Source organism: Diceros bicornis, chromosome 4 (genome assembly GCF_020826845.1).
Source record: "Diceros bicornis minor isolate mBicDic1 chromosome 4, mDicBic1.mat.cur, whole genome shotgun sequence".
Taxonomy (NCBI): Eukaryota; Metazoa; Chordata; class Mammalia; order Perissodactyla; family Rhinocerotidae; genus Diceros; species Diceros bicornis.
Window position 1 is genome coordinate 100,228,002 of NC_080743.1, and position 23,710 is coordinate 100,251,711.

Genomic DNA, 23,710 nt, shown 5'->3' on the forward strand with positions numbered 1-23,710 from the left:
GTAACAAGAAAAGCATGTCTTGTCTCAAGTCAAAAGGAGTAATTAATACTTCAGAGTATGGAATCTAGAGGCAATAGATTCACTAACTTGGTTAATCAAGGGAGCACTGGACTGGGTGCATGAGGATTCCTAGGTAGCATTTTTTCTCATGTTCGTGTCCAAGTTATGAAGTGTTGTGGAGGGTAAAATTCTTTCAACAATCATATGATTATAATAAAGGATAATGTTTATACTCACAAAACACATTTGCATTCAATTTCAAATACCTGTAAAGGAGTACACCATCTTGCAATTTAGAATTAAATATTACTTCTTAGATGGAGAACATGGTACAAGATCCCTCTTTAGAATTGGGCTGAGGGGTCGGCCCCGTGGCGTCGTGGTTAAGTGCACCCGCTCTGCTGCTGGTGGCCCGGGTTCGGATCCTGGGCGCACACCAACGCACCGCTTGTCGAGCCATGCTGTGGTGGTGTTCCACATAAAGTGGAGGAAGATGGGCGGCAGGAGGAAGGATGTTAGCTCAGGGCCAGTCTTCCTCAGCAAAAAGGAGGATTGTTTTTGGATGTTAGCTCAGGGCTGATCTTCCTCACCAAAAAAAGAAAAAATAGAATTGGGCTGATAGTGTAGCTAATAGAGCTTTTTATTTTTCATCCTTTCCCCTTGTTTACATTCTTGCATTGTCATCCAAATATTGTAATTAACGTACAAATACCTTGGCTTTGAAGTGAAATGCTTTTTGCATGCTGTTGTCTGTCAGTGACTAACTTGACTTATTTCTTATGGAGTCATTTGTCCAAGGTCAAAGTTGACTTCAGAAAAATGTTAACCGGCAGCTTTTCCTCATAATCTGTAGGTGTTTTAACGTACCAAATTTCTGTTTCCGTACAATGCTGAAGAAATAGTCTGATTTAAAGGATTTTGAAAACCATCAGGTGGACAAACGTCAGAGGCATGGAGATTGTGTTTGATAAAATACATTTGGAGCTCCCTCGACTCCTATCCGTGAACATTACATACAGTAATTTAACACTAGCTGTACAGCACTTTGCAGTTTATGAAGAGTTTTTATGTATGTATTGCCTCATTCGATTTTCCCAACAACTGTGAAATTGGCCAGATGTTTCTCCAATTTTGCAGAAAATAAACTGGCTCGGGTAGGATGTGATCTGACATGGCTTGTATATGGTACAACACGGTTTTGGATCAGGTCGTGAGTAGTGTGTGCTTTAAGTTGTCACAGCTGTTAGTTCTAAAGCCAGTTATCTTGTGTAAATGGGGTCCCTGGAGCCTTCTTCCTGATAATAATCTTTTGAGCATTTTGCTCTTCTTTAGCATCTCTTAAGTAAGTGATACTTGAACCAGTCCAATGAGTTACATCAAAGATTTGATGGGGACCCAGCCCCGTGTCCCAGTGGTTAAGTTTGGTGTGCTCCACTTCAGCGGCCCGGGTTCGGTTCCTGGGCGTGGACCTACACCACTAGTTGGTGGCCATGCTGAGGCAGTGACCCACGTACAAAATAGAGGAAGATTGGCACAGATGTTAGCTCAGGGAGAATGTTCATCAGAAGAAAAAAAAAAATGGGAAAAATTTTTTTCAATGAGATATGAAAATTTCTTGTTAAATACTTCAATTTACTTGAAAATCCTTGTAGTCCCTAGATATGAAGATTCAAATTATTTAAAAGCTTTTATTTTCTGATTATGTCTTAAGATAGTCACTGTATGAAGGAAAATATTAATCATCTTGTCTATATGGCCCTTATCCTCTGCCAGTAGAGGGCAGTGCTTGTCCTCCATATACTTAGCCAGTGGGACTGTTGCTCACCCCATCTCATTTTTAGATACTGTCCCCTGGGCTCAGCATCCACAGTATCAGGATACCCTACCACCTACTTGGGTTAGAGAGGTTCTGGGATCAGTGTGCCCACTCAATATCCTAGTGTATGCAGCAGGAATCTTCTGGATTTTAAGTGTGAAATAGGATCTCTTGATTTGTGCACATCTGTCTATGTTCCCTTTTTACAGTTCTCAAAACCTATGTGGATAACAGCCCAAAATGAAAGTATATGTTGCAATTTTAAAATGCAGCTGTGAACTGTTGTCCCTATTTTGTAACAGGTGTTATCTTTTGAAGTTGCCCTCCAGCTCAAAAAATTCTTGTCTCTTACACAAGCAGTACTGACACATGTTCACATACAAGTGCTGCCTTGTGTTCCTTTATCATGATGACATGCTTCTCTTTCCCTCCATTATCTTAATAGAATGGACAGGTACTCATCTGGATATGCTTTGGCTGGGCCACCACCAGGAGAAATCAGCATAACTCATGGGTGTGTCTCCTGTTTCGATATTAAAGTCCTGGACAAACATTGTGAAATAAATGCTGTGTTAATTCTGGGGGAGGGAGGAGGAGGGTGCAGCCAGAGTTTCCATTGTAGTAAAGCAAATAATTGAAAATATGATAGCATAAAATGTTGGAAGTAATAGTATGCCTTCATTTAGCTCTAAGCTGGCACCCAGAAATGATTTGTTTAAAAATCTAACTTTAAGTAGATCAAGGAAGATTGCATATATGTATTACTATTATTGATAATGTTGTAGCTATTAAGTTGAATATATGTATGTGTCTAATAGTTACACTTTTCCACCTTGGATGGAAACAAGAATGTGTAGTTTGTATGTAATCAGGGCTCTCCTACTACAAGAGATGAGGGTGGACGGGTTAGATATGGCTCTGAAGGTGGCAGAAAGTCATTGGAACAAGAAAAATGATGGCCTAAATTTTAGGATAACTACCAATTTTGTAACTGATTAGTTATGTGGTAAGTAATTCTCATCCACAGTAAACTGAACATGTATAGTGATATAATCAATAAAAAGTAGATTGTGATATACCCACCTACCTACCCGAAAAGTATGTAGATATAGTGACATATGCTGGATCCTCACTCTGTGACTATAAATTGGTTCTGTTGTAGTTTACTAATTCAGCCTGATGGAATAAAATACTAAGCATTTTTAAAATATGCTTTTACTTCCAAAGTAGTTAAGGATAATGATATAGTGGAGCTCTTTTATAGGAACTAAATGTCTTTAGAAGCCATGGAGGACTCAGTTGACATTCTACTTAGATCTTGGAGCATAATCTGGGGCTTCAGTAACCTGACTTCATATCTAATGCATGCCGCATCTCAGTTACAAACTCAAAGCTCCCCATGTCTAGTCTTCTTCCTGCTGCTGATCTAATTTACCACTCTTTTCTTCTCTTGTTTTTGTGAATGAACAGTTTCCATGGGGTTAGTGTTTTTGAGGTAAATATATTGTTTATACATGAACCAGGTAGCCCTAGAAGTGGTTAGGGAACCAGCTGTCCTGCAGAGAGCCACACAGTTGGCCCAAGTACAAGATAAATAGCATTTCCTGGTAAACCTGGAACAATGCAGAACTTAGATTCCAAAGCTCCATTGTAGAGAACTGCTGGTGTGACTTCAGTTATGTGGGATATACACAGCATCTAGTTAGAGAGAGTGGTTATTGTCCTAGACCTTGCACAATGGGCCAGTCTTGGGCCATCAGCAAAGCAGGTGGTTCTTTCGCTCATCCTGCTTTCCCTCATTCTCTTCCCACACCCTCAAATGAAGCAAGAAGACCTAATATTTAGCTCATGGGTTACTCACTCTTCTTTAGAAGTTAACACCATTGAGCAGTCATTGAGAAGCAGATGTCCTACTCTGGGAGATTTAAGTCTAAGTGGGGACACACTAATAATGCCAGATAGTGGAAATGGGAACTCCTAGAACATCTGTTGCTTCTAGAGTTCACCTCCAAATTAGCCAGCAATATTTATTGACAATGAAAATCATGATGATTATAATCCAAACCAAAAATTAGGACCTGTGGTATGATGAAGAGTTTTGTCCTACTCCCCAATAGGAAAAATAATTGAAGATATAGTTTGGGTCTCAGAATATTGGCATTTCTGGGATATTTTTATGGCTTAAGGAACTAAAGCATGAAATATTTACAATTGGATTATTCTGGGAAATGTATGTGACTAGTATAAAAAGTGCTACAGGCAGAAAGCAGCAGAGTTGAGGATAGCACGTAATGCTCACAATAGCATGAGAATCACCATCACCTTTCCTTGTCTTGTGACCTGCTTTAGAGAAGCTTTGTGGCTGAAGCAGAAGATCCATTTACAGGGTGATCTTGGGCAAGTCACCTACCCCCAGCCCCCTTATCTCCCCCCACCCCACGCCTGATTCTCCTTTTTACATAATGAGGATAATAAGGAACTGATTTTCCTCCGCTTCCCTGGGACACTAAGAGAGAGAGGCTGTGTACACCTAGCGCCTGGAAAAGAGGCTCTCTATGCACCTGAATTGCTGTTGGCATCGTAGACCACCTGGCCTCAAACGAGCAATAAAGTCCCTCTAGGCAAGTTATGTGGCTTGCAGAAACCTCCTTCCTGCAGAACTGGAAATCCTGTTAGCTTTGTCTCTGAAGTACAAATGAGTTATTTATTAGTAAGAACACTCTTGCAGAAAGGTAAACTTTAACCAGCCTGCAATATAGGGTGGTTTAGACGGGAGGGAAGGGTGACAGTAACTCCCAAGTCACCTGCACTAGTAACAGGTTTTCCTGATAGTGTTAAGTATGCAGAACTGATGGGAGTTTGAATGTTTCTTCAGCTTATAGGGAAAAAAACGTCATCCAATGGTTACAAACTCTGTTCCCAGTTACGGAACATATATATCAAATGAAGGAACACTCATTTGGCCTGGAAAACTGATTACAAATACGTGTCAGTAGCATATTTTTGGTATGTGAAATCACCATATTTCTGTGTCTTTGGCCTTTCACGTTTAATACCAGAAAGGAAGCCACAAAACTATGTATTGGAGCCATTATCAGGGACAGAACCCAGGGGCTCAACTGAACTGTTTTACTGATGCAATGTGATCTGTGTTCTCACGATACTGGAGCCTCACTAGAATGCTTTTTGTGGAGGGCCCTACCAGGACACCCTTTTGTAGACGAATAGCAACTTGGCAACTGAACCCCAGGGATGAGCCATAAGATGGACGCCTCCCTCCTCCCCCACAAATTCTCTTCAGTCTTCAGGGAAGAAAGACCCAATTTCAACAGAGAGGAGGAAGCCTTTAAAAAAAAGTTTGATTTATGTAAGTTGAGTAACAGTCAGACTGTGTAAATACTGAAATTCTGGTCAGGAGCCTGTTATCTTGTAATAGCCCCTTCCATCAGATCTTTAAGAACATCATTTAGACTTCTTGTATAGATAAGACAACTCAGAAGTCGAAAGTCCCTCTTGTCATGTTATCTTCCTAAGGAGATGGAACTGGTCATTTTGGCGTTAGTAAAATTTTCACTTTTCTCAACCCAGTTACCATCACTGAGTTCTGTTAATGTGCATGACACACGCTTCCCCCTCATTAGGCATTTTGGACAAGCGTCAGCATTTAAGGTCATGAGAACTGGATTTTTGTTCCCTTTTTAAGAGTATGGTATTAAGAAAACTTAGCTGAAAACTAGGATAGCTTTCTTCCCCCGGGCCTGGCTTTCACAACATTCTTGTAGAGTCAGAATGCTAGCTTGCTCAAAGATAGACACACAGGCGGGCTCTCAGGCTGAAAGCGCCCAGTGGGGAAGGACTTCCGTGAGGAATGAGGAGTCCTGCTTCTCGACACCCCTCTCCCCACTCACTGACAGGCCAAGTCAGGTCTCGTGTATGTCAATCAGACTTGCAAAAGAGATTTCTTTGTTTGGGGGCATTTGTTTCTGGGTTTTTTTTTTTTCTGTTTTCAACATAAAATTCTTAGTTGAGAATACACATCATCTTCATTTTCTAATCAATGGGATAGAAAAGAGTAAAAAGTCTAATATCTAAATGCAACTGTTATATCTATTAGAAAGCAAGGTATTAAGGGTTCTGCAATCTGATATTCTTTGGCTGCCTATAGAAAAGTGCTTTAGGGCCGGCCCCGTGGCTTAGCGGTTAAGTGCACGCGCTCTGCTGCTGGCAGCCCGGGTTCGGATCCCGGGCGCGCACCGACACACTGCTTCTCCGGCCATGCTGAGTCCGCGTCCCGCATACAGCAACTAGAAGGATGTACAACTATGACATACAACTATCTACTGGGGCTTTAAAATAAATAAATAAATAAATAAAATCTTTAAAAAAAAAAAAAAAGAAAAGTGCTTTAAACCAGTGGTTCTCAAAATATGATCCCCAGACCAACAGTTTCAGCATCAGCTGGGAACTTGTTCAAAATGCAAAATCTTCAGCCCCATTCCAGACCTATTGAATCAGAAACTCTGGGGGTGGGGCCAGCAGTTTGGGTTTAACAAGCCTTGTGGTTGATTCTGATGCACACTCAAGTTTTAGAACCACTGCTAGTTTAAATCATGCCAAAGGATCAGCTGGACAAAATCCTTGCCCTTTTCTTCTTATTGGAAGAGGCAACTTGGCCTAGGTGATATTACTGAGACAGACCAGTTATTGCACCTGTCTGGGTTTGGCTCCGTAGCACCAATTAAATCGTGTAGTTGCATCCTTATTGGCCTTTCCTGGAAATGATTTTCCTCACTCTTGGGTGCTTCATCCCTCTGTAGGAGTCACCCAAGCCAGGACTGAACCTTTTCTCTCTGTTGAATCCCACTGCCTTATACCTCTTCTGGCACCTCTGCTTTTTACCCTGTGACTTAAGAATCCTGCCTGCAATTGGACTTACTACAGGTTCAGGCCTTGGTTTTGAGTTTTTTTATTCTCTTTCTGGAAAGACAACTGCACCCTGAAAACGTCTTTAACAAACCACAGAGGGTCACGTTCAAGAGTGCAGCAAGAGGAGCATACATAGTAACATTCTGTAGTAATCTACATCTCACCCTGCAAACTCATTGTGGTTGTTAACTTGTACTTCTTCTTCCAACATTAAGTGTTTTTAATCACGGGCTAGCCCGGTGGCACAGCAGTTAAGTGCGCACGCTCCGCTTTGGCGGCCCAAGGTTTGCAGGTTCGGATCCCGGGTGCGCACCGACATACCGCTTGTCAGGCCACGCTGTGGTGACGTCTCATATAAAGTGGAGGAAGATGGGCACAGATGTTAGCTCAGGGCCAGTCTTCCTCAGCAAAAAGGAGGAAGATTGGCATCGGATGTTGTCTCAGGGCTGATCTTCCTCACCCCCCCAAAAAAAAGTGTTAATAATAACAGTAGTTCCTGTTTGTGAATGCTAATGTTCCATGAATCATTTTGAACACTTACCATGGCTTCTGTCTTTGAATCCTCAACAGTCCAATGAGATACAGGCAATATCACTATCTCCAATTTACAGAGGAAGAAACTGAGGTCTAGAAATGGTTAAACAATGTGCCCTGGATCACATAGCCTGACAACCACAAAACTCTGCAACCTTTTGATTGACTAAGGTCAATGCTGATCAATTGCACTTTGGTTCCCTTCACTGGCTTCCCAGAATATCCAGCCTCTAGCAGAAGCCTCAGGGAGCAATGAGTTGATCAAAAGTAGATGAAAAGAGAGAGAGAATGAAAAAACAAAAAAACCTCTAGACAGAAAGTCAGGGACCTGGTTCTGCACTAATCAGCTGGGCCCTTGGCAAGACACTTACCCTCTCTGAGTCTCAGTTTCTCAGACTGTTAACTATGTCAGTAACACCTACTTCTCAGAGTTGTTGGGAGGATCCTCAGTGAAACTGCCTAGCAAGAGGCCTCCTGTTAGTATCTTCTCCCTGGGGGATGAGAAGCTCATAATGCATCAGTAGCAAAAGCAAGGTGCAGCCTCAGTTGCTGAACCACAGTCCCTTTCATTCTTGTGGCAGAGGGCAGTTATGTTTCTCTGGCTGTGTTTTCTCTTGAGGGTAGGATGATGGTGCAATCTAGGTAAATAAAGGGATAGGAGGAAGGATTGGGAAGCACCCAGCCAACTTGTCTCAGTGCTCCTGGCCTCCTGTCCTCTCCGCCTCCCCCAGCGCCTTGCTTCAGGCACTGTCTGTTTGTTTATACTGCTCCTGCGAAATTGCTGGCAAACAACAGGCTTCTTATGTACATTTGGGTACTTGTGGATGGAGCCAGACAGGGTCTCTGTTGGAATGCCCTAACATTCAGGAAGGGCACAGACCAGGCCTGCCTCAGAACAACATTCTCTTGGCCGGTCAGAGCTCCCTGCTTGGGGGCGAGAGGGGTGTGCGTGGCAGAAATGATAGGTAACTAGCACCCAGCATGAAACATTTAATGTGGGAGCTCTGCCTGGGAAGTAGGACTATAATAATGCAGGCTGGGGTGGGGGTGGGTTGGAAGTGGTGTGAGCTCCCACTCAGCCCTCCCTGTCCAGTGCAGCAGTGCATTCTTATAAAGGAGGGAAGGGCAGCTGGTGGGGAGGTCTGGAATTTACATCCACACCTAGGTGGAGAGACTACAATTGCCAGCCTAGTACAGACCTGTATGGGCTCAGTCTTGGGGAGGATAGCTGATGGTGAATGGAAAGTGAACATGAACCGTGGAGTAGGGGAAAGGATCACAAGGCAGTACCCTCCTCTAGGCTGGGGTGGTCCTGCATCTGCCTGCCTCCTGCCACAGTGTGCTCCTAATTCAACAAGATTTTGAAGGTATTGCATATATGCTACAGTACCTAGTGTTTCTTTTTTTGAGCGTGGCCTATGTGTGTGTATATAAGAGAGAAACAGACAGTGTCAAGTGTTCATGTGTTTCGCAGGGTGGGAGCCTGGAAGGGGGCTTCTCATCTCTCTGGAGCCCCTCTCTTGTCAATGTAGCCAAAGGACGTGTTTGCTCTCCGGGGTCCTGCCATTTCCCCAGGCTAATTACATGCCTTTTTATGAAAGGAAATAGTTTCTCAGCTGAGCTGGGAAAGCCAAGTGCCTGGTGCCCCTCATCGTGGGTATCATGGGAAGGACAGGAACAGCAGCAGCTGCTTGGCTTCTCCCTGCTTCCCCTGCCCTCTCCAGGAACCAGAGCTGGAGACTGGGAACGTTTCTTTCTTCCAGCAGAAGCCTCCAAACTGGCCCCTGGGCGTGGCTGTGACATGGATGCTTTGAGGAAGCGCAAGCAAAGGATGAGATTAGGTGGTGGATGCAGGCGGAACGTTAGCGAGTTCCCTGAGGAAGTTGAGTTGTTTCTTCGAGGCCCTTCAGCTGCTGCCTGGGAGTGTGAGGGAGTGTGGCTGTCCCCACCCCTGCTGTGTACAGCTGCTGGGACAGAGCCGGCTGCTTCAGGCTTGGCTGGGGTGGGGGTGGGGGACACAGTGGGGAGGCAGAGGAGATTGGCTGAGGTCCAGGGACAGGGCTGCAAGATCCTCCTCTCCCCTCAGGGCCCCCTCAGTCAGCACAGTCCCTGGGAGGTGGTTTTAGAAAATAGTCCCACTGGAGACTATAGGTGAGGGGGATGTGGAGGGAGCAGGAAACAGCTGGGCCGCTGCTTTCCTCGAAAGGTTACTCATGAAGCAGATTTCAGGATGTGAGGGATATGGGCACCTTTCCTCTTTTCATTACCGGAGGGGGAGAGAGAGCGAGAGCACCCCACGGTGCTTCAGCAGTCTCTTCAACACGTACAGCGAGGGGCCGGCCTGGTGGCACAAGCGGTTGAGCGCGCGCTCCGCTGCGGCGGCCCCGGGTTTAGCGGGTTCGGATCCCGGGCGCGCACCGACTCGCTGCTTGTTGGGCCATGCTGTGGCGGCGTCCCATATAAAGTGGAGGAAGATGGGCACGGATGTTAGCCCAGGGCCAGTCTTCCTCAGCAAAAAAGGGGAGGATTGGCATCAGATGTTAGCTCAGGGCTAGTCCTCGTCACACACACAAAATAAATACGTCCAGTGAGATGAAAGCTGGTCTGCTGGGAGGGAGTGGGGCAGTGTGGAGCCGCACCAATGACCGTCTCTCTCGCCTCTTCCGTTTCGCCTTTCTCGGACCTCCAATCTCAGGGCTACCCTAAGCTTCTAAGGGCCTCCCCCGTCCCAATTCTCCTTTACAAAAATAAAATGCCAACGCTGGGGAGACTGGGATTGGGGAAATCAGGAAGAGGAGTGAAGAGAGGCTGAATTTCTGGTCCTGCACTGACCATACAGCAGTTTCTCATTATTATGCCTCCGTTACATTCAGCCCAGAGCCACACAAAGAGGCAGAGAGAAGAAATGGGACACAGTTGTAAGCCCCTTGAGGGCAGGAGCTCTCTCAAGCCTTCTTTTTGTAATTGAAAATTTTATTGAGATCTTTGTAAGTTCACATGCAGTTATAAGAAATAAGACAGAGAGATCCCTTGTATACTTTGCCCAGTTTTCCCCAATGGTAACATTTTGCAACACTATATAATATCACAGCCAGGCTACTGCGCTGATACAATCCACCAATCTTGTTAAGATATCTCCTTTTACTTGTGTGCACGTGTGTGTACTTAGTTCAATACCATTTTATCACCTGTGTGTATGTCTGAGCTGTGACAACCTAGATTCTGATGTTGCAACACTACAGGGAACAAGGATCCCTCGCGTTGCCCTTTTATAACACCCCCCCACCCCAATCCTTGGCAACCACTATCGTGCGCTCCATTTCTAAAGTTTTATTTCAAAATGTTATATAAAAGGAATCATATAGCATGTGACCTTTTGAGACTGGCTTTTGTCTCAGCATAATTCCCAGAAGATCCATCCGAGTTGGTATGTGCATCCATAGTTCATTCCTTCTTATTGGTGTGTAGTAATTCTCAGGATGTTAGTACCAGGGTTTGTTTAACGTTCCCTTGTTGAAGGACATGTGGGTTGTTTCCAGTTTGCAGTGATTACAAATAAGGCTGCTTTGGACATTCGTGTCCAGGTTTTATGTGAATATCAAATGGTTTCCTATCCAGCGACAGCATCATGTGGGCACACAGCGGATCCCCAGTCAGTGCTCCTTGGAAATGACTGACGACAATCTGCTCCTGCGCTTCTGTCCCGGTGGGGGTGAGGGGGAACGTGAGGATTATGGCGATGACGGTAATTACCTTCAACGGCGAACCAAACATCATGGCACCATTGGAAGAAAGGATCAAAAGACACATGGTCATCATCAGCATTAAGCAGCTGGGAACACAGGAGGACAAGGTTGTATATAGAATCAAAAGGTAAGGTTCACTCTACAGGTGACAGAGAATGACCAGAGGGGAAGGGGGGAGGGAGAAGGGTGAAAGGGGTGACAGTACTTGTGTACGGTGAAAGATGGTAACTAGTCTTTGGGTGGTGAACATGATATAGTCCACACAGAAATTGAAATATAATGATTTACACCTGAAATTTATATAATATATATAATTTATAAATATATATATGTTATAAACCAGTTACCTCCATAAAAAAGAATTTAAAAACACACAAAAAGAAAGAGAATGAGAACAACTGACAAGTAGCATAGGACAGTGGAAACGATACACAAGGACAGTATAGGGATGCTGAGGGCCTCTGAGAGTGAAGAGAGGAGGGGCTTTGGAAGCGGACCAGATTGAAGTCCTGCCTCCACCTCTTCTTAGCTGCGTGTTCTGGGCAAGGTACTTAAAGCTCTCTGGGACTCCACTTCCTAATCTGTAAAATGAAGATAAATATCTTTCTCATAAGGAATAAATAAAACAGAATATGTAAAGTTCTTGACTCACAGTAGCCCCTGAATAAATGTTAGTTTCCTTCCTCCATCCCCTCCATAGGGGGGAGTAAGGGTAACAGATATTGGAGCGGGGCTAATCAGAAGAGACCTCAGGAGTCTGGTTTAAAGGAAGCTCGCAGAGGGGCACAAGAGTAATAGGGAGGATTTGAGCAAAGGTAGGGAGCTTGGACTCAGCAGGGGACTGAATTAGATGCAGGCCACCTCTTGGCAGCACTGGCGTTGCCTCAAAGCAGAGCAGGAATGGACAAATGGCCCCAAGGGGTCATGGGTTCCGCCACCACTTGGCTGGCTGTGCCATGCTGTGTTTTCTACTTTCAAGGTGAGCTTCTCCTTGCTTTATGAAAGGCTCAAAATGGACAGTGGGCGTCCCTCTTTGGAATGGCTACTGGGGTATGCTGGGTAGGATGCCTTTGCTGCCAAGCACATGCAAACCATCCACCAACCCACCCCTCCCTTCAAATTCCAAACCCCAAGCAGACCAAGTCCTTGGTGCCTCCAGCGCCTTCCAGAAACTGCCTGACCGCACAGCCCTCCTCCCAGTCGTGCCTTTGATCTGACAAAGATGCTTAACCTTTTGATCCCATCATGGCACTGTCCCCAGCCTTAGGCCACTGGAAAGGGAGAAAGAGAACCCTCCTTTCCTTGTTCCCACTCTTGCTTTGTTCCAACAAAGATTAGTTCCCTTTACGGTCTCTCCTCTGGAAGAGAAGGAGATTGCAGGCTCTTGACACCCTGTTCCCTATTCTCCTCTGCTCATCCTGCCTGCCAGGTCGAGGCTGGGGCCAGAGACACAGCTGGGAAGAGCCCCTGGCCTTTGAAGCCAGTATTTGGAGGGGCAGGGGGTAATGGGCCACTGCCCTCCCAAATGCCTTGGTCTTCTCCCTCGGCCAGTTCTCTTTCCCATGGCCCTTTGGGTGTCAGAGGGCTTGCCTCCTCAAGTATGGGGGTGGCAGGAGGGGAGGTAAGAGAAGGAAAATGGAGACAGAGTTCCCCTTGGGTGCGGCCAATCAGAAGGAGCCCTCCGTACCCCATTCAGGGGCCTCCATGCCACTCAAGTGGTCACAGCAAATGTCCTGTTCTGTTCCAAACTTCTTTTTGCCCATCATCACTTTTTTCACTGAATTTGTTGATACTTCTCCCTGCCAAACTCCTACCTCCCAAAGTGATCTTTAAAAACATAAATTAGATCATGTCACTCCTCTGCTTGCCTTCTTCTAGTGTCTTCCTGTTGCACAAGCAGGAAATTCACACAATCTGGTTTCTGCTCACTTATCCAGCCCCATCTCGGCCTCTGGCTCCGGCCCTCTTTCCACTGCTGGCACTCAGCTGCCTTGCGTGCGGGCTGCTCTCGCTGCTACCCTTTGCATTTGTGTTCCATCTTCCAGCTCAAATGTCACCTCCTCCGAGGGTCCTTTCTGCCTTGACCTCCCTTCCCAAACCCTCCCCAGGCCCTCCAACTCATCGTCTTGCTTTACTTCCTTCATGGCCACCTGAAGTTATTTAGCCATGAGTCTGTGTGGTTTCCTGCTGGAATGTCTACTCCTTGACGTGGGGACCTCTCCTGTCCCATCTACCAGTGTGTCCCCAGCATCTACAAAGGGCTTAACAAATATTTGGTTGGACGATAGATGAATCCCTGAGGCTGCAGTGGGGCTGGGAAAGGCCCACAATGTGGGCAGGATGCTGGCCTCAGAGACTAGAGAGCCAAGTGCAGGTCTGCATCTCAGCCTTGCCACATAGTAACTGTGCAGCCCCAGACAAGTCACTTCACCTCTTTGCATTTCATTGTCCTCATACATAAAATAGAAGTGCTACCACTTGGCTTCATAAGATTGCAGTGAGGATGAGGGAATTATGTGAAAGCACAAAATAGATACGGAATAAGCACTGGTTTAAAATAAATCCACATGGTTATCCAAAGTAAAATAAAGCCTAGATGCTATGACACACTAATCTCTTCTCCCCTCCTTTAATCAACTTTATCATTCTTTTTATTTAAGGAGGCTGACACAAAGCCAACTCTGATGGAAGGATACACAGAAAACCATCACCCGTAGCCCAAAGCCAGGCCACCGCCAGTTTTTGTATGGCCCACAAGTGATAAAGGGTTACATTTATGAGTGGTTGGAAAGCAAAATCAAAAGAAGACTATTTTAGGACACGTGAAAACTGTATGGAATTCAAATTTCAGTGTCCGTAAATAAAGTTTTATTAGAACACAGCCACGCCCATTCCTTTTTGTGTGTGTGTGTGTGTGAGGAAGATCAGCCCTGAGCTAACATCCATGCTAATCCTCCTCTTTTTGCTGAGGAAGACCGGCTCTCAGCTAATATCTATTGCCAATCCTCCTCCTTGTTTTTTTCCCCCCCGAAAGCCCCAGTAGATAGTTGCATGTCATAATTGCACATCCTTCTAGTTGCTGTATGTGGGACGCAGCCTCAGCATGGCCGGAGAAGCAGTGCGTCGGTGCACACCCAGGATCCGAACCCGGGCCGCCAGTAGCGGAGCGCGCGCACTTAACCGCTAAGCCATGGGGCCGGCCCACGCCCATTCCTTTACATACGTGTTGTCTGTAGCTGCTTTTGTGCCACAAGCGCAGAGGTGAGTGGTTCTGTCGGAGACCAGGTGGCGCCTAAAATATTTTTTATTTGCCCTTCACAGAAAAAGCTTGCAGATTCCTGGCTGATTCTAGAAAGTGAGAGGGCTCATCTAAGAAGATGCTGGGTGGCACAGAGAAGGCCAGCGTGGCTTCTAGGGGCCGCTCCTCTTCTAGGGCTCTCTGCTGCATACTTTGGAAGGCTTTGTTTCACCTCTGCCCACAGAAGCAGTGCCAACCTCCTCGAGTCCAGAGAGAGACTGAGGTCAGCTGCACAGCTGCTAAGCCTTTCGGGGAGGGACCCCAGAGAGATGCCCCACGTGAGCCCCTGCCCTGTTGCAGCTGTTGTAACCTTCCTTTTCTAGAAGGCAGGAGGTAGGGTAGTTAAAGTGGCTTAACCTCCAGGACATCAACTCTCCTACCCAAGGGAGGAGTCCTAGGCACCCTCTCCTCCCAGAAGCTGTTCCATGTCTGCACTGCAGGCCTGTATAGGAGGCAGCCTGCAAGAGCCCTGGTAGATTCTTCTTAGAAAGAAACAGGAGAACTAGCTGCTTCGAGGAGGTGCAAAGTCTGCTCCTAATGACAGGTCTCTCTCTCTGGGGAGCTTATAATCACCATGGGAGGTGCCCCCTCCGTGTGGCAGAGATGCAGGGACGGATGGAGCCCCTGAGATCACAGGAGGCTGCTGTGTGGCCTTGAGGGTGGGGATATGTGTGCACATTCTCGGGGCTGTGGAAAGAAGGGACAAGAATCAAAATGCAAATGCAGAGTCTCTGTCCTTGCAAAAGCCAGGGTGCTGGGGATGAACAGGAAGCTGAGCGCAGGAGGTGCCACCGGCTGCCGGCTTAAGTGCAGGGTGAGGGCACAGTGCAGAAGCATGCCGTTCCAATGCCTCCTTCCTTCTGGTCCTTCCTCCATCACCTCTGGGAAGTCCCGAGGGCCGGGGCCAAGACCCCACCACTGCCCTGCTCCCTCTAAGGAAGGAAAGGCCTGTTTTACCCAAGACTTCTCAGGGAGTAGAGATAGAACCAACGTTGTCCTGTCTCCTCTGTGCTCTGGTCCCAGCACCCAGCAGCCTCTGCCCCCTTGGGTCACCTTCCTTAGGTGGTGAGTCCTTGGACATGGTCAGAGGACTAGAGGTCAAGGCCAGGCTCCAACACTTATGGCTGTGTGGCCCTAGCAAGTCACTTACTACTTCTCCAAGTGTACATTTCCCTCCTTTAATAGGACCTGTCTCCCAAGGTCATTGTAAGGGCCAAGTGACACGCTGCACATGAAACCATTTTGAAAACCGTAAAGCCCAGGAAGGAGTGTGCATGGGAACGAGCTATGACCTTTGTCCCCACACCATCCCCATGGACAGAGTGAGCCTACCCATTATGCTTATGGTGAGACAGGCCCCAAGTGGCTGAGTGACTTCAAACTAATCTAAGCATTGCGTGCCTCCAGCAGACTAGAGGGGCTGCAGGCCTCTGTCACTAAGACGGTAACTGTAATCTAGGAGATGTGAGTGAGGGGAGGAAGGCCCGGCCCAGAGCTGGGAGGCCCTGGAGATGCTATCATAGACTCCTATCACAGGCAGCCCGCTGCCTGGGATCCAGTCTCAGCATCTCCCTGATAGGGATCGGCCTTCCTGTGTCAGCCCCGGCAGTTAGACACACGGAGATAGTGCTCTGCTTCCTGCCAAGGCTGGTGCGGCGGCCCCTCCTGGTCCACGGCTCTCCTCTGCTGCCCATCTGCTCAGGACTGGGAGGGTGGAGGGGAGGTTTCATTTATTTATTTATTTATTTTTTTGTGAGGAAGATCAGCCCTGAGCTAACATCCATGCCAATCCTCCTCTTTTTGCTGAGGAAGACTGGCCCTGGGCTAACATCTGTGCCCATCTTCCTCCACTTTATATGGGATGCCCCCACAGCATGGCCTGACAAGTGGTGTGTCGGTATGCGCCCGGGATCCGAACCTGGGCTGCCAGCACCGGAGCTCACGCACTTAACCGCTACGCCACGAGGCCGGCCCCGGAGGGGAGGTTTGAAATGTGTGAATTTCAGGTGGGACCTGCCTGTCCCCTCTTTTATTCTTGGAAGGTGTTGGTGAAGTTCTAGAAACCCCTGTGTGACCCCTGGAGAGCTCAGCACAAAGAGAGTGGGCCTTGGGTTCTAGTCCAGCTCTGCTGCTCTGTAGCCACATAACTCTTAGTAAGTCACCTCTCCGGTGCCATTATCCTCATCCTATAAAATGCAGAACTGACACCTGTCCTGCCCACTGCTCAGAGTGGTGAGGAGCAAATGGGAGGTGTCTGTGTATGTGCTTTGAAAATGGTGCCATTTACATGCAAGGGATTGCTATTTTTATAGAATGGGGAATGGGGAAGCAGACTCAGACTGGTAGGGTGATGGGGACAGAACCAGAAAACAGCTCTCGTGGGTGGGGGTGGCAGTGAAAGGGACGAAGTCAGTGTCATTTACTGCTCTGTATTAGGCATGACACTAAGTGCTCTCAATTCTCACACACACTGTGGGATGGGTCCTATAATCCCCTTTTAAAGGGACAACCTAGGCCCCACGAAGTTAAGTCACTTCCCCAAGTTTACTGCTAGTCAGGGCAGAGCTGGCCAGCAAGCCGGAGTCTGACTCCAGAGTCCATGATCTGTGCACCTGCCGAGTCTCCGGAGAGCCTATTCTGGGTGTGAGCATGAGAGTGCGACAGGGTAGGAGAAGAAGAGTGAGCTGGAGAGGAGGAAGGGAGAGACAGGAAGCATTCCTCGACACCAGGCGCAGTACCTGTACACCAAAAGTGCCAGGGCTACCGCTAGCCCACATAGCGCTTTTATGCAAATTAGAAAAAGGTAGACATGGCCATGAGCTCTGCCTAGTTGTGCCAGTGAAGTAAATAACATGTACAACTGTACATGGTGGCCCTGGGAGGGACTCTGAAGTTAATTAATTAAAGAAAGAAAAACCAAAGTCTAGGAAATGACGGAATTGAATAGCAAAGAATAACCGGGGCGGGGGGGGGGGGGGTGCCGGCCGGGTGGCACAAGCGGTTAAGTGCGCGCGCTCGCTGTGGCGGCCCGGGGTTCGTCAGTTCGGATCCTGGGCGTGCACCAACGCACTGCTTAAGCCATGCTGTGGCGGCATCCCATATAAAATAGAGTTAGATGGGCAGGGATGTTAGCCCAGGGCCAGCCTTCCTCAGCAAAAAAAAAAAGAGGAGAATTGGCAGATGTCAGCTCAGGGCCAATCTTCCTCACACACACACACAAAAAGAGTAACTGGGGATCGGGAAGAAGAAAAAATGTGGGGAAAAAAAAATAAATGGGAGGCGTGTCAAAGGCAGGTGTTGTGCTGAGGAGGGAGCGGAGGGAGAACTTTGCCTGACTGCCCCAAGTCCAGACCGGAGGCCTTCTGTACTCCTCCCAGTGCACCTGACCACACCCTGGCATGACCATGACGGCTTGCTCACTGCTCTTTCGCCTGCTGGACCATCGGCTCTGGACAGGCTGGGGAGGGATGTTCTAGCGTTCTCTCTCTTCACTTCTCACTGAACAATGAGGCATCTTTTGGCCAACATGGCTGAAGGGTGCTTGGCCTCTTGTCTTGGAGCCCAGCAGAGGGGCCCCTCCCACCAGTTCCTTCTGTTCCTCTGGGGCTCCAGAATCTGGGGGTTAGGGGCCCTGGCCAGACTCCTGGACTCAGGCCTGGGGTTAGGGGCTCTGGCCAGACTCCTGGACTCAGGCCTGTGCCTCGCTTTCCCACAGGCCTGGGAATGGATTGTGCAAAAGTGGTACCATACCTTGAGGCAAGAGGTTAGTTTACCAACTAATTATTAATTACTCACTTGCTTATTATCTTGAGCATTGCATCAGGACCATGAGAATGGCTTTATAGCCATTTAAATTACTATCAGCTCCCCTCACCCCCAGACATACACACAGGTCCAGGTACAGTAGTAAATCCTGCCAAAAGTCATGCCAACTGCAGCCTACCCCCCACAACTCCTGGCACATTCAGGCCATCCATTCTAGAATGGGAAAACCTGCCCGGCCAGCAGGATCCCCAATATCATCAGGTCCCTGAGATGGGGCCTGCCCCAGGTCATCTCACTCACCCCTTATCCCCGGGGTGTATTCACTAGACTCGGCTAGCTTGGGGGGACACTTAGGGAAGGGAGGTTAGAGATTTTACAACTTACCTCAGATGCCTAGGGAAGTCCCTCCTCTAGTCTGACCCCATCCCTCTTGCTGTAGTTCTAGTGTTTTCCCCTTTGTTTGGTCCTCCTTGCCTCTGGTTGAGTAAATAGTGTGACAGCACCTAATGGTGAATAGAGCAGGCTCCTCCTCCTTTTATTCCTGTCTTGCAGTCAGAGTCAGCCCTACAGGGAAAATAGGAGCGAGACCTTAGGGCCTCTTCCCTTGCCCCTCCTGCCCCTTGCTTGACCCCTCTATTTTCCCCACTCTGAAGAAAGTGGAATCAGAGCCGGCAACCAAACCCCCTTTGAGCTCCTCGGCCTCCTGGTCTGGGCTCTGTCTGGGCCTGCCGCTGCAGAAACACACCGCATTGATTTAGGGGGAACAGAGCCCTGGCTTCCGCCACCAGGCGGGGAGCAGGGCTCTGAGCACAGCTGGGGGAGGGGACCTCAGACTCTCACGTGCTTCAGCTCTGCCGCCTTGGGCAAGTTACTTGACCTCAATTTCCCCATCTGTAAAAGGAGGTGGCACCTGCCTACCTTAGAGATACTTGTGAGAGTCAAACCTGATGCTCTCTGTGAAGGCACTCTGTCAGCCGGTAAGTATAGCACAGAAACAGGTGATTACCACTCACCATTCAGCACGCTGGCCTCAGAAACCCAGCTCAGAACTTCCCGCTCTGTCCAGCTGCCCTGGATTTATCCCACTGAACCCCCATCATTTTTGCCCTCTGGACTTGGTTTCTGGCCCTGAGATTTTTGCACTTGCTGACATGTTGCTGACTCGTAGTTTTGCACCACTTTCCATTTCCCAGAGAAGACTAACCTCCACAAGGGCAGAGAGCCTATCTCGAATGTTCTTTCCCACACAGCATCACGTTTAGGGTTCTGTCCATGATACAGAGTGGACAAACACGCATTCACATTCCCCTCTAAGTACATTATTTATGCAGTAGCCTGCGTTCTTCCCAACAAGCTCTCTGCGTAAAAACTGAGACTAAATGAAGTTAAAGGACTTGCTCGCAGGCATAAAGTTACTATGTCCTAGCACCAGCCTGACTTGTAATTGTTATTTAACAAATGTTTGTTGAATGAGACATGAATGACTGGATGCACAGTAAGTGATGGTGGGTTGGTCTCACTCCAGAGCCCACACTCTTTCCACCATAGCACAGAGCTTCTCAGTGAGAAGCTGGTGAAAAATCTCAGTGGGGGTGTGGAACTGGCAGGCTCTGTCACCTCTGGCTGTCCCTCCCCATTCTCCAACCCCGCCCTGGTAGTCAGCCCTCAGGCAGTCTGGGCTCCAGAGCAGAATCCCTGCTATTCGCAGCACCACCATCTCCTCCTTGCTCCAGGCATTTCAGAACCTAGCCCAGCTAATCAAATGTCTTTCCCTTTTAGAGACTTCCAGGGTTGTCTGGTTCACTCCTGAAACTCTTAAAGAGAAAGGGAGAGCATTCATTGCCATTTTTGCCTCTGCCTCACTGTCTTGAACAAGTCCCATCAAGCATCCAACCCCAACCACAATCTGTCCCGTTACTTCAGTTTCTGAGATAGAGCCGTCGCAGCTCCAGCTGTGGGCTTCCTGACTCAGAGCATTCTGCAGATGCCCCTAAAATATGGGAGGCGGAAGGACTCAGCTCTAGCCTTGGAGAGGAGAGGGGGACGGGTTTCATTGGCTCTCAGAACAGAAAAAGACTATCGTACTCATCCAGACTCAGCCCTTACCTGGTGCCTGACAGCCCAGCAATGTCCCCACCAGGCTTCACTCTGCTTAAAGCTGCTTGGGACCTGCCCCTTGGTGAACTCACCTGTGATGGGGCTCCCAGGGACTGGTCTAGGTTGGACCCCTGAGGCCATTCCCTTTCAACATTGACTTTGCTGTCGCCTGTAGAAAAGCCAACTGGGGCCGGCCCAGTGGCGTAGTGGTTAAGTTTGCCCACTCTGCTTCAGCGGCCCAAGGTTCGCAGGTTCGGATCCCGGACGCGGAACTACACACCACTTATCAAGCCATGCTGTGGCAGGTGTCCCACATATAAAATAGAGGAAGATGGGCACAGATGTTACCTCAGGGCCAATCTTCCTCAGCAAAAAGAGGAAGAGTAGCAACAGATGTTAGCTCGGGGCTAATCTTCCTTACCAAAAAAAAAGCCAACACCTTTCCATGACAGAACGTGCTCAGCATTTCCCCACCTCTGCTCTCTGGTTACGGGTCTCTCTGGTTTGGAGGCAGTTTTGGTCTCTCCACTGATTCCCCAACAGGCCTGGATGGGGCAGGGGGGAGGGCTCAGAAGGAAGTTCAAATCCAGAAGAAAGTTCTCTTTGTAGAAGGATTTCTGTTTTTCACGGGCAGAGGGAAGTTTCCTGAAGGAAGTACCCTTGAAAGTGTTTGTTCTTTTAAAACTTTCCCTGCATGTGGCACTACTCAAATTGGACTGTCCCCAGCTGCACCGTGGAGGGCTGCATTTGCCAGCAATTCTAAGGCTCTGCCTTCTAGCAATGACAGGGGAGAGCACCAGCAACCTCATGAACTAGAGGCCACGGTCATCTCCAAGCCTGGTGTTCCAGAGGGAAGACTCAGCTGTCCAGTTCTCCTTTGGGTGGTTTTACCTTCCTCCTCTCCTGTGCCCACGGAGTGTTTGATGATGGTGGAAATATGGCCCAGGTGTGTGGGTATAATCCCTCCAGGTTCTTTCTTCACCCTTCTCAAACTCGGCTCCATCTTATTTCTTCACCCAAACCGTTCTGAACCTCTCAGTTAAGGAGGCCAGGGGGGTGAGGTCTCCCGCTCAGGCCCCTGATATCCCCCACCCCATCCCTCTGATAGAAACGGGGGCCCACACTGCGGAGCAGCCCAGCAGTTAGTTCTCAGCCCTCTTTCTTCCTCCTTCCTTCATTTTATGTTATTCTTTCCCCTTAAACAAATAGTATTTGTTGGTTGTTTTCTTTCTATTTACAAAAGCAATTTATGAACCATCTAGAAAACTTGGAGATACAGAGAAGTCTCCCTAGACCTCTCGTCCCCTGCAAAATCAAATTTATCCTTCCCATTCATAGAAAACCAGTATTCACCTTGTGGATATGTCTTTTTTATCATTTCTTCTCTATAGATATATACCTAATTATAAAACCTTTTTATTTTGGAATAACTTTGGATTTACAGGAAAGTTGCAAAGATAATTCAGAGCTCCCATATACCTTTCAACCAGTTTCCCCTGAGGTTTAACATACCCACAGTGCAATGACGGCAATGGAGAAATTAACACTTGGGGACTAGAGTGCAGACTTTACTCAAATTCTACCAGTTTCTCCACTAACGTCCCTTTTCTATTCCAAGATCCAATTCAGTACATCATGTTGCACTAGCATATATCTAATTTTTCAAAAACATATATCCCACTGTGCATACTATTTTGTAGCTGGCTATTTTCATTGGCAATATATTATAAACACTTCCACAGTCAGTTAAAATTGTTGTATGTCATCATCGTTTTTAATGGCAGCAAAACGTTCCATTGTTTGGATTAGCCATAATTTGTTTAGCCAATAGTTATTATTTTACATTTAAATATTTTCTAATTTTTCACTACTATAAAGAATGATGAAATGAACATCTTGTATGTACTTCTGATACAGGTATCTCTGGTTATTTTGTCAAAGAGAAATCCCAGAAATGGAATTGCTGTGTCCAGGGGACCCATCCCTCCTCCTTCCAAGTCCACAGCCAGGACTGTGCCCCTGCTGGTGGCCTTTATGCTTAAACAGAATGCTCACCCCTCATCCTGAGGCAGGCAGGGGAAGAAGCAAAGAGACCTCAAAGAGGACCACAGCCTTTGGATGGTGGAGAGGGCGGGAGGAGATGGGAACATCAAGGGAACTCCATGTCCTTAGTGGCTTCTCAGCCATCTTCCAGGCTGACCAGCCCCAGCTGGGTATCTTTTCTCTGTAGAAGGAGGATGATGCTTGGATGCTTGCTCTGAGCCCAAGGGGAATGGGAAGGGGCTGGGGTGGGGGTGGAGCAGAAGCTGCTAATGCATTTTTGCCAGCATCTTGGTTTCTCCAACATCCAGCCAGACTATTAGCAGCTCCCCAAGGATGGCCTTGCTCCTCATGTCATCCTCTATTTTCTACAAATGGGAAGTGGCTAGGGAGTAGGGTTTGTGTGGTGGGGGAGGGAGAGGGGAGGAAGGGAGAGGGACATGGTGGTTTTCCTACAGCTGACTTAGTGGGGAACTGAGGCCCAGAGAAGCTGTTACTTGTCCGGATCAGCCCAGCATGGTGAGTAGTAGTATGGGTGTTGTTAGGACTTTCTCTAAGGCTCTGAAGTCACTGTCCAGGCTAGATGACGGATCACTGCTTCTGCCTTGTTTCTGGAGCCCAGAGACTGTGTGTGTGTAGGGGAGGGCGGGGAGTAGGAATTGGACTGAGGGATTGCCTCAGTTTCTTTATCTGAAAATGATACCCATCTCTTGAGTTGTCATCAGGATTGAATGAGTTAAAACATGAAAAGCATTTAGAACAGTGCCTGGCACAATCAGTAATAGTTAACTATTATTATTATTATCACACAAGGCTACACCAGCAGAAAAAGGAGGAGGAACATTTTCACAGCCAAGGGGCCCTATGGCACCCTGTGCTGGGCAAGGCCTGGAGAGTGCCTCCACCTAGATTGGTAAAAAAAGGTCACTTGCATTGGGGAGAGGTGACTGGGCACTTATTCAGGTGGTCAGACCTCAGCTCTGGGTGTTCTCCAGGATCTCACACCATGCTGTCTGCTCACTCTCCTGAGCGCTCCTCCCCCTTCCCCATGTCACAAGGCATAAGGCCTGTGCAAAAAGTCAGGGAAGGGACAGGGGGCTCCCACTGCTCTGAGGCGGGACAACTCCCTCCTGCTCTTTTCCCAAGCCTGGAAAACACTATCGTCCAGTCTCTCCTGGCTCTGTAATTTTCCAGCTGACCTGGAATTCCCCCTGACTCCTGCCCTCCTTTCTGGGGCAGAGGGGACACCAGCTCAGGGACCCAGGACTCCACCCTCACCCATAAATGGACATGCCAGCGGCTTTGGAAAGCCACTGGGGCCCTGGAGTGTCCCCTGCTGGAGGGGTGAGTGCTCCCAGGGAGGCAATGCTGAGAGTTTTCAATTTAAACATGTTTCGTGACTCAGAAGGTAGATTCTTGATTCTTTTCTCTCTGCTCTCACCTGCACCCTCTCTCTCTCCCCCACAGCCACCAGGACTCCATTGTTTC

The 23,710-nt window shown here is 47.9% G+C and overlaps 1 protein-coding gene across 1 annotated transcript in view; it reads right to left on the reverse strand.

Annotated features, from left to right (window-relative positions):
- MFSD4A (major facilitator superfamily domain containing 4A) overlaps positions 1-23,710 on the reverse strand; it is a 307,016-nt gene that overhangs the window by 185,513 nt on the left and 97,793 nt on the right. The window lies entirely within an intron of this gene.